Source organism: Cherax quadricarinatus, chromosome 18, assembly GCF_038502225.1.
Source record: "Cherax quadricarinatus isolate ZL_2023a chromosome 18, ASM3850222v1, whole genome shotgun sequence".
Lineage (NCBI taxonomy): Eukaryota > Metazoa > Arthropoda > Malacostraca > Decapoda > Parastacidae > Cherax > Cherax quadricarinatus.
In genome coordinates this window covers 8140387-8155386 of record NC_091309.1, presented here as the reverse complement: position 1 = coordinate 8155386, position 15000 = coordinate 8140387, and the positions used below count along the sequence as shown (strand labels likewise).

The 15000-nt window shown below is 58.5% G+C and overlaps 1 protein-coding gene across 4 annotated transcripts in view; it reads right to left on the bottom strand.

Annotated features, from left to right (window-relative positions):
* Positions 1-15000, bottom strand: part of dve (SATB1_N and homeodomain domain-containing protein dve) — a 587509-nt gene that overhangs the window by 156753 nt on the left and 415756 nt on the right. The gene's annotated exons all lie outside the window — the stretch shown is intronic.

Below are 15000 nucleotides of genomic sequence, written 5' to 3'. Positions count from 1 at the left end.
TGTGCATATCTTATGTCAATATTGTACATATAGCTTGCTGTCTGGTGAAGGAAATATATAAGTATTTAAGTATCTCCGACGTTTCTTGCTCCTTCCTCGTGTCTACCTTGGTTATGGTGCTTCAACCAGGTGTGCAGGCCACTAAATCACACTTGCGCTTGTAACAGACATATGCAGGACTAGCAAAACTCAGGGTAGCATTAAGGAACTTTAATAACGAATACTACTGAACCTCATATGCGACACATGTAAGGCCAGTCCCTGAGTACTCGGTCCCAGCATGGAACCCACACCTAATGAAGCACGCAAAAAGGATGTAAAGGTCCAGAGATTTGCAATCAGCCTAGTGCCAGAACTGCGAGTAAAGCAATATGAAGAGAGACTGGAGGAACTGAACTTGACGACCTTGGCGGAGAGAAGGACCAGGGGAGCTATGATTACGACATATAAAATTTTAAGGGGAACTGATAAGACACATAAGTACAGAGTATCTAAATTAAGAGGACCAGGATCAAGGGGACACAGGTGGAACCTGAAGACACACATGATCAACAGGGATGTAAGGAAGTATATCTTTTAGTCTCAGTTGGTTGAAAAGTGGAATGACTTGGACGAGGCAGTGGTAGAGCAAACTTAATAAGCAGCATCAAGACAAGATATGATACGGTCCAAGAAGTCAGGAATCAGTGATGCCCACGAAAGTAGTCTTGGAGACGGGGGCCACGAGCTGAGTATCGACTCTCACAAACACAACTCTATGAATGCGACACACGCACAAGCACACACACGCGCACACACGCACACGCACACACACACGCACACACGCACACACACACACACACGCACACACGCACGCACACACACACAAGCACACACAAGCGCACACACACACACATACACACACACACACACACACACACACACACACACACACACACACACACACACACACACACACACACACAAGCACGCAAGAACACACGCACGCACGCACAGACACACAGTTACATTCTGATAAAAACAGGACTGGCTCCATTCTCACCCATCACTTTATAGATCAACCCCTCACTCTCCCACCTCCGCCCCTCACTCTCCCACCTCCGCCCCTCACTCTCCCACCTCCACCCCTCACTCTCCTAACACCACCCCTCACTCTCCCACCTCCCTCACTCTCCCACCTCCCTCACTCTCCCACCTCCCTCACTCTCCCACCACCACCCCTCACTCTCCCACCTCCGCCCCTCCACTCTCCCACCTCCGCCCCTCACTCTCCCACCTCCACCCCTCACTTTCCCACCTCCACCCCTCGCTCTCCCACCACAACCCCTCACTATCCCACCACCACCCCTCACACCCACCACCACCCCTCACTCTCCCACCAACACCCCTCACTCTCCCACCTCCGCCCCTCACTCTCCCACCACCGCCCCTCACTCTCCCACCACCACCCCACACTCTACCACCACCACCCCTCACTCTCCCACCACCGTCCCTCACTCTCCCACCACCACCCCTCACTCTCCCACCACCACCCCTCACTCTCCCACCTCCACCCATCACTCTCCCACCACCACCCCTCACTCTCCCACCACCACCCCTCACTCTCCCACCACCACCCCTCACTCTCCCACCACCGCCCCTCACTCTCCCACCACCCCCCCACACTCTCCCACCACCGCCCCTCACTCTCCCACCACCGCCCCTCACTCTCCAACCACCACCCCTCACTCTCCCACCACCGCCCCTCACTCCTACCATCACCCCTCTCTCTCCCACCACCACCCCTCACTCTCCCACCACACCCCTCACTCCCACCACCACCCCTCACTCTCCCACCACCACCCCTCACTCTCCCACCACCGCCCCTCACTCCCCACCACCACCCCTCACTCTCCCCCCACCACCCCTCACTCTCGCACCACCGCCCCTCACTCCCACCACCTCCCCTCACTCTCCCACCACCACCCCTCACTCTCCCACCACCGCCCTCACTCCCACCACCACCCCTCACTCTCCCACCACCACCCCTCACTCTCCCACCACCACCCCTCGCTCCCACCACCACCCTCACTCTCCCACCACCACCCTCACTCTCCCAACACCACCCCTCACTCTCCCACCTCCATCCCTCACTCGCACCACCATATCTCACTCCCACCACCACCCCTCACTCTCCCACCACCACCCCTCACTCTCCCACCACCACCCCTCACTCTCCCACCACCACCCCTCACTCTCCCACCACCACCCCTCACTCTCCCACCTCCATCCCTCACTCTCCCACCACCACCCCTCACTCTCCCACCACCACCCCTCACTCTCCCACCACCACCCCACACTCTCCCATCTCCACCCCTCACTCTCCCACCAACACCCCTCACTCTCCCACCTCTACCCCTCACTCTCCTAACACTACCCCTCACTCTCCCACCTCCACCCTCACTCTCCCACCACCACCCCTCACTGTCCCACCTCCACCCCTCACTCTCCCACCACCACCCCACACTCCCACCTCCACCCCTCACTCTCCCACCACCACCCTCATTCTCCCACCTCCACCCCTCAGTCTCCCACCTCCACCCCTCACTTTCCAACCACCACCCCTCACTCTCCCCACCACCCCTCACTCTCTCCCCACCACCCCTCACTCTCTTCCCACCACCCCTCACTCTCTCCCCACCACCCCTCACTCTCTTCCCACCACCCCTCACTCTCCCACCTTCACCCCTCACTCTCCCACCTCCACCCCTCACTCTCCCACCACCACCCCTCACTCTCCCACCACCACCACTCACTCTCAAACCACCACCCCTCACTCTCCTACCACCACCCCTCACTCTCCCACCACCACCCCTCACTCTCCCACCTCCACCCATCACTCTCTCACCACCACCCTTCACACTCCCACCACTACCCCTCACTCTCCCACCACCGCCCTTCACTCTCCCACCACCGCCCCTCACTCTCCAACCACCGCCCCTCACTCCTACCACCACCCCTCGCTCTCCCACCACCACCCCTCACTCTCCCACCACCGCCCCTCACTCTCCCACCACCATCCCTCACTCTCCCACCATCACCCCTCACTCTCCCACCACCACCCCTAACTGTCCCACCACCACCCCTCACTCCAACCACCACCCCTCACTCTCCCACCACCACCCCTCACTCTCCCACCTCCAACCCTCACTCTCCTACCACCACCCCTCACTCTCCCACCACCACCCCTCACTCTCCCACCACCACCCCTCATTCTCCCACCTCCACCCCTCACTCTCCCACCACCACCCCTCACTCTCCCACCTCCACCACTCACTCTCCTAACACCACCCCTCACTCTCCCACCTCCACCCCACACTCTCCCAACACCACCCCTCACTCCCACCACCACCCCTCACTCTCCCACCACCACCCCTCACTCTCCCACCTCCACCCCTCACTCTCCCACCACCACCCTCACTCTCCCACCTCCACCCCTCAGTCTCCCACCTCCACCCCTCACTCTCCAACCACCACCCCTCACTCTCCCACCACCACCCCTCACTCTCCCACCTCCACCCCTCACTCTCCCACCGTCAACCCTCACTCTCCCACCTCCACCCCTCACTCTCCCACCACCACCCCTCACTCTCCCACCTACACCCCTCACTCTCCCACCACCACCCCTCACTCTCCCACCACCACCCCTCACTCTCCCACCGACACCCCTCACTCTCCCACCACCACCCCTCACTCTCCCACCACCACCACTCACTCTCAAACCACCGCCCCTCACTCTCCCACCACCACCCCTCACTCTCCCACCACCACCCCTCACTCTCCCACCTCCACCCATCACTCTCCCACCATCACCCCTCACTCTCCCACCACCCCCCTCACTCTCCCACCACCGCCCTTCACTTTCCCACCACCGCCCCTCACTCTCCAACCACCGCCCCTCACTCCTACCACCACCCCTCGCTCTCCCACCACCACCCCTCACCCTCCCACCATCACCCCTCACACTCCCACCACCACCCCTCACTCTCCAACAACCACCCGTCACTCTCCCACCACCGCCTCTCACTCCCACCACCACCCCTCACTCTCCAACCACCACCCCTCCCTCACCCACCACCACCCCACACTCTCCCACCACCACCCCTCACTCCCACCACCACCCCTCACTCCCACCACCACCCCTCACTCTCCCACCACCACCCCTCACTCTCCCACCACCACCCCTCACTCTCCCACCTCCATCCCTCACTCTCCCATCTCCACCCCTCACTTTCCCACCACCACTCCCACCACCACCTCTCACTGTCACCACCACCCCTCACTCTCCCACCTCCATCCCTCACTCTCCCACCACCGGCCCTCACTTACACCACCACCCCTCACTCTCCCACCACCACCCCTCACTCTCCCACCACAGCCCCTCACTCCCATACACCACCCCTCACTCTCCCACCACCACCCCTCACTGTCCCACCACCACCCCTCTCTCTCCCACCACCCCCTCTCACTCCCACCACCACCCCTCACTCTCCCATCACCACCCCTCACTCTCCCACCACCACCCCTCACTCTCCCACCTCCATCCCTCACTCCCACCACCACCCCTCACTCTCCCACCACCACCCCTCACTCTCCCACCACCGCCCCTCACTCCCACCACCACCCTCACTCTCCCACAACCACCCCTCACTCTCCCACCACCACCCTTCACTGTCCCACCACCACCCCTCACTCCCACCACAACCCGTCACTGTCCCACCACCACCCCTCACTCTCACACCTCAATCCCTCACTCTCCCACCACCACCCCTCACTCTCCCATCACCCCTCACTCTCCCACCACCACCCCTCACTCTCCCACCTCCACCCTTCACTCTCCCACCACCACCCCTCACTCTCCCACCTCCACCCCTCGCTCTCCTACCACCACCCCTCACTCTCCCACCTCCACCCCTCACTCTCCCACCACCACCCCTCACTCTCCCACCTCCACCCCTCACTTTCCCACCACCATCACCCACTCTCCCACCTCCACCCCTCACTCTCCCACCACCACCCCTCACTCTCCCACTTCCACCCCTCACTCTCCCACCACCACCCTCACTCTCCCACCTCCACCCCTCACTCTCCCACCTCCACCCCTCACTCTCCAACCACCACACCTCACTCTCCCACCGCCACATCTCACTTTCCCTCCTCCACCCATCACTCTCCCACCACCACCCCTCACTATACCACCGCCACCCCTCACTCTCCCACCTCCACCCCTCACTATCCCGCCACCACCCCTCACTCTCCCACCTCCGCCCCTCACTCTCCCACCACCACCCCTCACTCTCCCACCACCACCACTCACTCTCCCACCGCCGCCCCTCACTCTCCCACCACCACCCCTCACTCTCCCACCACCACCCCTCACTCCCACCTCCACCCATCACTCTCCCACCACCACCCCTCACTCTCCCACCACCCCCCCTCACTCTCACACCACCGCCCCTCACTCTCCAACCACCACCCCTCACTTCTACCACCACCCCTCGCTCTCCCACCACCACCCCTCACTCTCCCACCACCGCCACTCTCCCACCACCGCCCCTCCCACCACCACCCCTCACTCTCCCACCACCACCCCTCACTCTCCCACCACCGCCCCTCACTCCCACCACCACCCCTCACTCTCCCACCACCACCCCTCACTCTCCCACCACCATCCCTCACTATACCACCACCACCCCTAACTCCAACCACCACCCCTCACTCTCCCACCACCACCCCTCACTCTCCCACCTCCAGCCCTCGCTCTCCCACCTCCACCCCTCACACTCCCACCACCACTCCTCACTCCCACCACCACCCCTCACTCTCCCACCACCACACCTCACTCTCCCACCTCCATCCCTCACTCTCCCACCACCACCACTCACTCTCCCATCACCACCCCTCACTCTCCCACCACCACCCCTCACTCTCCCACCTCCACCCCTCACGCTCCCACCCACAACCCTCACTCTCCCACCTCCACCCCTCACTCTCCCACCACCACCCCTCACTCTCCCACCACCACCCCTCACTCTCCCACCTCCACCCCTCACTCTCCCACCTCCACCCCTCACTCTCCCATCTCCATCCCTCACTCTCCCACCACCACCCCTCACTCTCCCACCTGCACCCCTCACTCTCCAACCACCACCCCTCACTCTCCCACTGCCACCCCTCACTCTCCCACCTCCACCCCTCACTCTCCCACCACCACCCATCACTCTCCCATCACCACCCCTCACTCTCCCACCACCACCCCTCACTCTCCCACCACCACCCCTCACTCTCCCACCACCACCCCACACTCTCCCACCTCCACCCATCACTCTCCCACCACCACCCCTCACTCTCCCACCTCCACCCCTCACTCTCCCACCTCCACCCCTCACTCTTCAACCACCACCCCTCACTGTCCCACCACCACCCCTCACTCTCCCACCTCCACCCCTCACTCTCCCACCGCCACCCCTCACTCTCCCACTTCCACCCCTCACTCTCCCACCTCCACCCCTCACTCTCCCACCTCCACCCCTCACTCTCCCACCACCACCCCTCACTCTCCCACCACCACCCCTCACTCTCCCACCTCCACCTCTCACTCTCCCACCACCAACCCTCACTCTCCCACCTCCACCCCTCACTCTCCCACCACCACCCCTCACTCTCCCACCTCCACCCGTCACTCTCCCACCACCACCCCTCACTCTCCCACCTCCACTACTCACTCTCCCACCTCCACCCCTCACTCTCCCACCTCCATCCCTCACTCTCCTCCACCCCTCACTCTCTCTTCTCCACCTTTCACTCTTCCTCCTCCACACCTCACTCTCCCACCTCCATCCCTCACTCCTTATCCACAACTCACTCTCTCTCCTCCACCCTCACTCTTCCTTCTCCACCCCTCACTCTCCCACCTCCATCCCTCACTCTCTCTCCTTCACCCCTCCCTCTCTCTCCTCCACCCCTCACTATCCCACCTCCATCCCTCACTCTCTCTCCTCCACCCCTCATTCTACCTCCTCCACCCTTCACTCTTCCTCCTCCACCCCTCACTCTCCCACCTCCACCCCTCACTCTCCCACCTCCACCCCTCACTCTCCCACCTCCATCCCTCACTCTCTCTTCCACCCCTCACTCTCTCCTCAACCCCTCACTCTCTCCTCCACCCCTCACCCTTCCTCCTCCACCTTTCACTCTTTCCTCCTCCACCCCTCACTCTCTCCTCCACCCCTCACTCTTCCTCCTCCACCCCTCACTCTTTCCTCCTCCACCCCTCACTCTCTCTCCTCCACCCGTAACCCTTCCTCCTCCACCCCTCACTTCCTGTCGTCCACCCCTCACTCTTCCTCCTCCACCCCTCGCTCCCTGTCGTCCACCCCTCACTCTTCCTCCTCCACCCCTCACCTTTCCTCCTCCACCCCTCACTCTCTCTCCTCCACCCCTCACTCTACCTCCTCCACCCCTCATCCTTCCTCCTCCACCCCTCACCCTTCCTCCTCCACCCCTCACCCTTCCTCTTCCACCCCTCACTCTTCCTCCTCCACCCCTCACTCTTTCCTCCTCCACCCCTCACTCTTCCTCCTCCACCCCTCACCCTTCCTCCTCTACCCCTCACCCTTCCTTCTCCAATTCTCACCCTTCCTCCTCCACCCCTCACTCTCTCTCCTCCACCCCTCACTCTTTCCTCCTTCACCCCTCACTCTCTCTCCTCCACCCCTCACTCTTCCTCTACCCCTCACCCTTCCTCCTCCACCCCTCACTCTTTCCTCCTCCACCCCTCGCTCTCTCTCCTGCACCCCTCACTCTTCCTCCTCCACCCCTCACTCTTTCCTCCTCCATCCCTCACTCTCTCTCCTCCACCCCTCACCCTTCCTCCACCACCCACCACCCTTCCTCCTCCACCCCTCACTCTTTCCTCCTCGACCCCTCACTCTTTCCTCCACCACCCCTCATTCTCTCGTCCACCCCTCACTCTTTCCTCCTCCACCCCTCACTCTCCTCCACCCCTCACTCTTCCTCCTCCACCCATCACCATTCCTTCTCCACCCCTCACTCTCTCTCCTCCACCCCTCACTCTTTCCTCCTCCACCCCTCACTCTCTCCTCCACCCCTCACCCTTCCTCCTCCACCCCTCACCCTTCTTTCTCCACCCCTCACCCTTCCTCCTCCACACCTCACTCACTCTCCTCCACCCCTCACTCTTTCCTCCTCCACCCCTCACTCTCTCTCCTGCACCCCTCACCTTTCCTCCTCCACCCCTCACCCTTCCTCCTCCACACCTCACCCTTCCTCCTTCACCCCTTACTCTTTCCTTCTCCACCTCTCTCTCTCCTCCACCCCTCACCCTTCCTCCTCCACCCTCCCTCTCTCTCCTCCACCCCTCACTCTTTCCTCCTCCTCCCCTCACTCTCTCCTCCACCCCTCACCCTTCCTCCTCCACCCCTCACCCTTCTTTCTCCACCCTTCACCCTTCCTCCTCCACCCCTCACTCACTCTCCTCCACCCCTCACTCTTTCCTCCTCCACCCCTCACTCTCTCTCCTCCACCCCTCACCTTTCCTCCTCCACCCCTAACCCTTCCTCCTCCACACCTCACCCTTCCTCCTTCACCCCTCACTCTTTCCTCCTCCACCCCTCACTCTCCCACCTCCATCCCTCACTCTCTCTCCTTCACCCCTCCCTCTCTCTCCTCCAGCCCTCACTATCCCACCTCCATCCCTCACTCTCTCTCTCCTCCACCCCTCATTCTTCCTCCTCCACCCCTCACTCTTCCTCCTCCACCCCTCACTCTCCCACCTCCACCTCTCACTCTCCCACCTCCACCCCTCACCCACCTCCATCCCTCACTCTCTCTTCCACCCCTCACTCTCTCCTCCACCCCTCACTCTCTCCTCCACCCCTCACCCTTCCTCCTCCACCCTTCACTCTTTCCTCCTCCACCCCTCACTCTCTCCTCCACCCCTCACTCTTCCTCCTCCACCCCTCACCCTTCCTCCTCCACCCCTCACTCTTTCCTCCTCCACCCCTCACTCTCTCTCGTCCACCCCTCACTCTTCCTCCTCCACCCCTCACCGTTCCTCCTCCACCCATCACTCTCCTCCACCCCTCACTCTACCTCCTCCACCCCTCATCCTTCCTCCTCCACCCCTCACCCTTCCTCCTCCACCCCTCACCCTTCCTCTTCCACCCCTCACGCTTTCCCCCTCCACCCCTCACTCTCTCTCCTCCATTCGTAACCCTTCCTCCTCCACCCCTCACTCTCTCTGGTCCACCCCTCACTCTTCCTCCTCCACCCCTCACTCTTCCTCCTCCACCCCTCACCGTTCCTCCTCCACCCCTCACTCTCTCTCCTCCACCCCTCACTCTACCTCCCCCACCCCTCACTCTTTCCTCCTCCACCCCTCACTCTTCCTCCTCCACCCCTCACCCTTCCTCCTCCACCCCTCACTTTCCTCCTCCACCCCTCACTCTCTCTCCTAAACCCGTAACCCTTCCTCCTCCACCCCTCACTCTCTCTGGTCCACCCCTCACTCTTCCTCCTCCACCCCTCACCCTTCCTCCTCCACCCTTCACTCTTTCCTCCTCCACCCCTCACTCTCTCCTCCACCCCTCACTCTTCCTCCTCCACCCCTCACCCTTCCTCCTCCACCCCTCACTCTTTCCTCCTCCACCCCTCACTCTCTCTCCTCCACCCCTCACTCTTCCTCCTCCACCCCTCACCCTTCCACCTCCACCCCACACTCTTTCCTCCTCCACCCCTCACTCTTCCTCCACCCCTCACCTTTCCTCCTCCACCCCTCACCCTTCCTCCTCCACACCTCACCCTTCCTCCTTCACCCCTTACTCTTTCCTTCTCCACCTCTCACTCTCTCTCCTGCACCCCTCACCCTTCCTCCTCCACCCCTCCCTCTCTCTCCTCCACCCCTCACTCTCTCCTCCACCCCTCACCCTTCTTCCTCCACCCCTCACTCTTCCTCCTCCACCCCACACCCTCCTCCACCCATCACTCTTCCTCCTCCACCCCTCACTCTTTCCTCCTCCACCCCTCACCGTTCCTCCTCCACCCCTCACTCTCTCTCCTCCACCCCTCACTCTACCTCCTCCACCCCTCATCCTTCCTCATCCACCCCTCACCCTTCCTCCTCCACCCTCACCCTTCCTCCTCCACCCCTCACTCTTTCCTGCTCCACCCCTCACTCTCTCTCCTCCACCCGTAACCCTTCCTCCTCCACCCCTCACTCTCTCTCGTCCACCCCTCAATCTTCCTCCTCCACCCCTCACCGTTCCTCCTCCACCCCTCACTCTCTCTCCTCCACCCCTCACTCTTCCTCTTCCACCCCTCATCCTTCCTTCTCCACCCCTCACCCTTCCTCCTCCACCCCTCACCCTTCCTCCTCCACCCCTCACCCTTCCTCCTCGACCCCTCACCCTTCCTTCTTCAATTCTCACCCTTCTTCCTCCACCCCTCACTCTCCTCCACCCCTCACTCTTTCCTCCTCCACCCCTCACTCTCTCTCCTCCACCCCTCACCCTTCCTCCTCCACCCCTCACTCTGTCCTCCTCCACCCCTCACTCTTTCCTCTTCGACCCCTCACTCTTTCCTCCTCCACCCCTCACTCTCTCTCGTCCACCCCTCACTCTTTCCTCCTCCACCCCTCACTCTCTCTCCTCCACCCCTCACTCTTCCTCCTCCACCCATCACCCTTCCTCCTCCACCCCTCACTCTCTCTCCTCCACCCCTCACTCTTTCCTCCTCCACCCCTCACTCTCTCCTCCACCCCTCACCCTTCCTCCTCCATCCCTCACCCTTCTTTCTCCACCCCTCACTCTTTCCTCCTCCACCCCTCACTCTCTCTCCTGCACCCCTCACCTTTCCTCCTCCACCCCTCACCCTTCCTCCTCCACACCTCACCCTTCCTCCTTCACCCCTTACTCTTTCCTTCTCCACCTCTCACTCTCTCTCGTCCACCCCTCACCCTTCCTCCTCCACCCCTCACTCTTTACTCCTCCACCCCTCACTCTCTCTCCTCCACCCCTCACCCTTCTTCCTCCACCCCTCACTCTTCCTCCTCCACCCCTCACCCTTCCTCCTCCACCCCTCACCCTTCCTCCTCCACCCCTCACTCTTTCCTCCTCCACCCCTCACTCTCTCCTCCACCCCTAACTCTTTCCTCCTCCACCCCTCACTCTCTCTCCTACACCCCTCACTCTTCCTCCTCCACCCCTCACCCTTCCTCCTCCACCCCTCACTCTCTCTCCTCCACCCCTCACTCTTAGTCCTCCACCCCTCACCCTTCCTCCTCCACCCCTCACCCTTCCTCCTCCACCCCTCACTCTCTCTCCTCCACCCCTCACTCTTTCCTGCTCCACCCCTCACCCTCCCTCCTCCACCCCTCACTCTCTCTCCTCCACCCCTCACTCTTTCCTGCTCCACCCCTCACCCTTCCTCCTCCACCCCTCACTCTTTCCTCCTCCACCACTCACTCTCTCTCCTCCACACCTCACTCTTCCTACTCCACCCCTCACCGTTCCTCCTCCACCCCTCACTCTCCTCCACCCCTCACTCTTCCTCCTCCACACCTCACCCTTCCTTTTCCACCCCTCACTCTTTCCTCCTCCACCCCTCACTCTCCTCCACCCCTCACTCTTCCTCCTCCACCTCTCACCCTTCCTCCTCCACCCCTCACTCTCTCTCCTCCACCCCTCACTCTTCCTCCTCCACTCCTCACCCTTCCTCCTCCACCCCTCACCCTTCCTCCTCTACCCCTCACTCTTCCTCCTCCACTCCTCACCCTTCCTCCTCCACCCCTTACCCTTCCTACTCCACCCATCACCCTTCCTCCTCCACCCCTCACTCTTTCCTCGTCCACCCCTCACTCTCTCTCCTCTACCCCTCACTCTTCCTCCTCCACCCCTCACTCTTCCTCCTCCTCCCCTCACTCTCCACCTTCAATCTTCCTCCTCCACCCTTCACTCCCCCACCTCCACCCGTCAATCTCTCCTCCACTCCTCACTCACTCTCCTCCACCCCTCACTCACTCTCCTCCACTCCTAACTCACTCTCCTGCACCTCTCACTCAATCTCCTGTACCCCTCACTCACTGTCCTCCACTCCTCACTCACTCTTCTCCACTCCTCACTCACTCTCCTCCACCCCTCACTCTCCTCCACTCCTAACTCACTCTCCTGCACCTCTCACTCAATCTCCTGCACCCCTCACTCACTCTCCTCCACTCCTCACTCAGTCTCTGCATCCCTCACTCACTCTCCTCCACACCTCACTCAATCTCCTGCACCCCTCACTCACTCTCCTCCACTCCTCACTCAATTTCCTCCACCCCTCACTCACTCTTCTCCACTCCTTACTCACTCTCCTCCACTCCTCACTCACTCTCCTCCACTCCTCACTCACTTTCCTCCACTCCTCACTCTCCTCCACTCCTCACTCACTATCCTGACAACACTGTGCACCTCACAATAGCACAACAGTGTACCTCACAGTAAAACAGTGTAACCCAGAGTAGAACAACAGTGTACCTCACAGTAGAACAACAGTGTTCCTCACAGTAGAACAACAGTGTTCCTCACAGTTGAGCAACAATGTACCTCACAGTAGAACAACAGTGTACTTCACAGCAGAACAACAGTGTTCCTCACAGTAGAACAACAGTGTTCCTCACAGTAGAACAACAATGTACCTCACAGTAGAACAGTGTAACCCAGAGTAGAACAACAGTGTATCTCACAGTAGAACAACAGTGTTCCTCACAGTAGAACAACAATGTACCTCACAGTAGAACAACAATGTACCTCACAGTAGAACAACAGTGTACCTCACAGTAGAACAACAGTGTACCTCACAGTAGAACAACAGTGTTCCTCACAGTAGAACAACAGTGTACCTCACAGTAGAACAACAGTGCTCCTCACAGTAGAACAACAGTGTACCTCACAGTAGAACAGTGTAACCCAGAGTAGAACAGTGTACCTCACAGTAGAAAAACAATGTACCTCACAGTAGAACAGTGTAACCCACAGTAGAACAACAGTGTACCTCACAGTAGAACAACAGTGTACCTCACAGTAGAACAGTGTAACCCAAAGTAGAACAACAGTGGACCTCACAGTAGAACAACAATGTACCTCACAGTAGAACAACAGTGTTCCTCACAGTAGAACAACAATGTACCTCACAGTAGAACAACAGTGTACCTCACAGTAGAACAACAGTGTACCTCACAGTAGAACAACAATGTACCTCACAGTAGAACAACAGTGTACCTCACAGTAGAACAACAGTGTTCCTCATAGAAGAACAACAGTGTACTTCACAGTAGAACAACAGTGTACCTCACAGTAGAACAACAGTGTACCTCACAGTAGAACAGTGTTCCTCATAGAAGAACAACAGTGTACTTCACAGTAGAACAACAGTGTACCTCACAGTAGAACAACAGTGTTCCTCATAGAAGAACAACAGTGTTCCTCACAGTAGAACAACAATGTACCTCACAGTAGAACAACAGTGTTCCTCACAGTAGAACAACAGTGTTCCTCACAGTAGAACAACAGTGTTCCTCACAGTAGAACAACAATGTACCGCACAGTAGAACAACAGTGTTCCTCACAGTAGAACAACAGTGTACCTCACAGTAGAACAACAGTGTTCCTCACAGTAGAACAACAATGTACCGCACAGTAGAACAACAGTGTACCTCACAGTAGAACAACAGTGTACCTCACAGTAGAACAACAGTGTACCTCACAGTAGAACAACAGTGTTCCTCATAGAAGAACAACAGTGTACCTCACAGTAGAACAACAGTGTACCTCACAGTAGAACAACAGTGCACCTCACAGTAGAACAACAGTGTTCCTCATAGAAGAACAACAGTGTACCTCACAGTAGAACAACAGTGTACCTCACAGTAGAACAAGTGTACCTCACAGTAGAACAACAGTGTACCTCACAGTAGAACAACAGTGTACCTCACAGTAGAACAACAGTGTAACCCAGAGTAGAAGAACAGTGTACCTCACAGTAGAACAACAGTGCACCTCACAGTAGAACAACAGTGCACCTCACAGTAGAACAACAGTGTACCTCATAGTAGAACAAGAGTGTTCCTCACAGTAGAACAACAGTGTACCTCACAGTAGAACAACAGTGTAACCCAGAGTAGAACAACAGTGTACCTCACAGTAGAACAACAGTGCACCTCACAGTAGAACAACAGTGTACCTCACAGTAGAGCAACAGTGTACCTCACAGTAGAACAACAGTGTACCTCACAGTAGAACAACAGTGTACCTCACAGTAGAACAACAATGTACCTCACAGTAGAGCAACAGTGTACCTCACAGTAGAACAACAATGTACCTCACAGTAGAACAACAGTATTCCTCACAGTAGAACAACAGTGTACCTCACAGTAGAACAACAATGTACCTCACAGTAGAACAACAGTGTACCTCACAGTAGAACAACAATGTACCTCACAGTAGAACAACAGTGTACCTCACAGTAGAACAACAGTGTACCTCACAGTAGAACAACAATGTACCTCACAGTAGAACAACAATGTACTTCACAGTAGAGCAAGAGTGTACCTCACAGTAGAACAACAGTTTACCTCACAGAACAACAATGCACCTCACAGTAGAACAACAATGCACCTCACAGTAGAACAACAATGCACCTCACAGTAGAACAACAATGCACCTCACAGTAGAACAACAATGCACCTCACAGTAGAACAAGAGTGTACCTCACAGTAGAACAACAATGCACCTCACAGTAGAACAACAATGCACCTCACAGTAGAACAAGAGTGTACCTCACAGTAGAACAAGTGTACCTCACAGTAGAACAACAATGCACCTCACAGTAGAACAACAGTGTGCCTCACAGTAGAACAACAGTGTACCTCACAGTAGAACAACAGTGTACCTCACAGTAGAA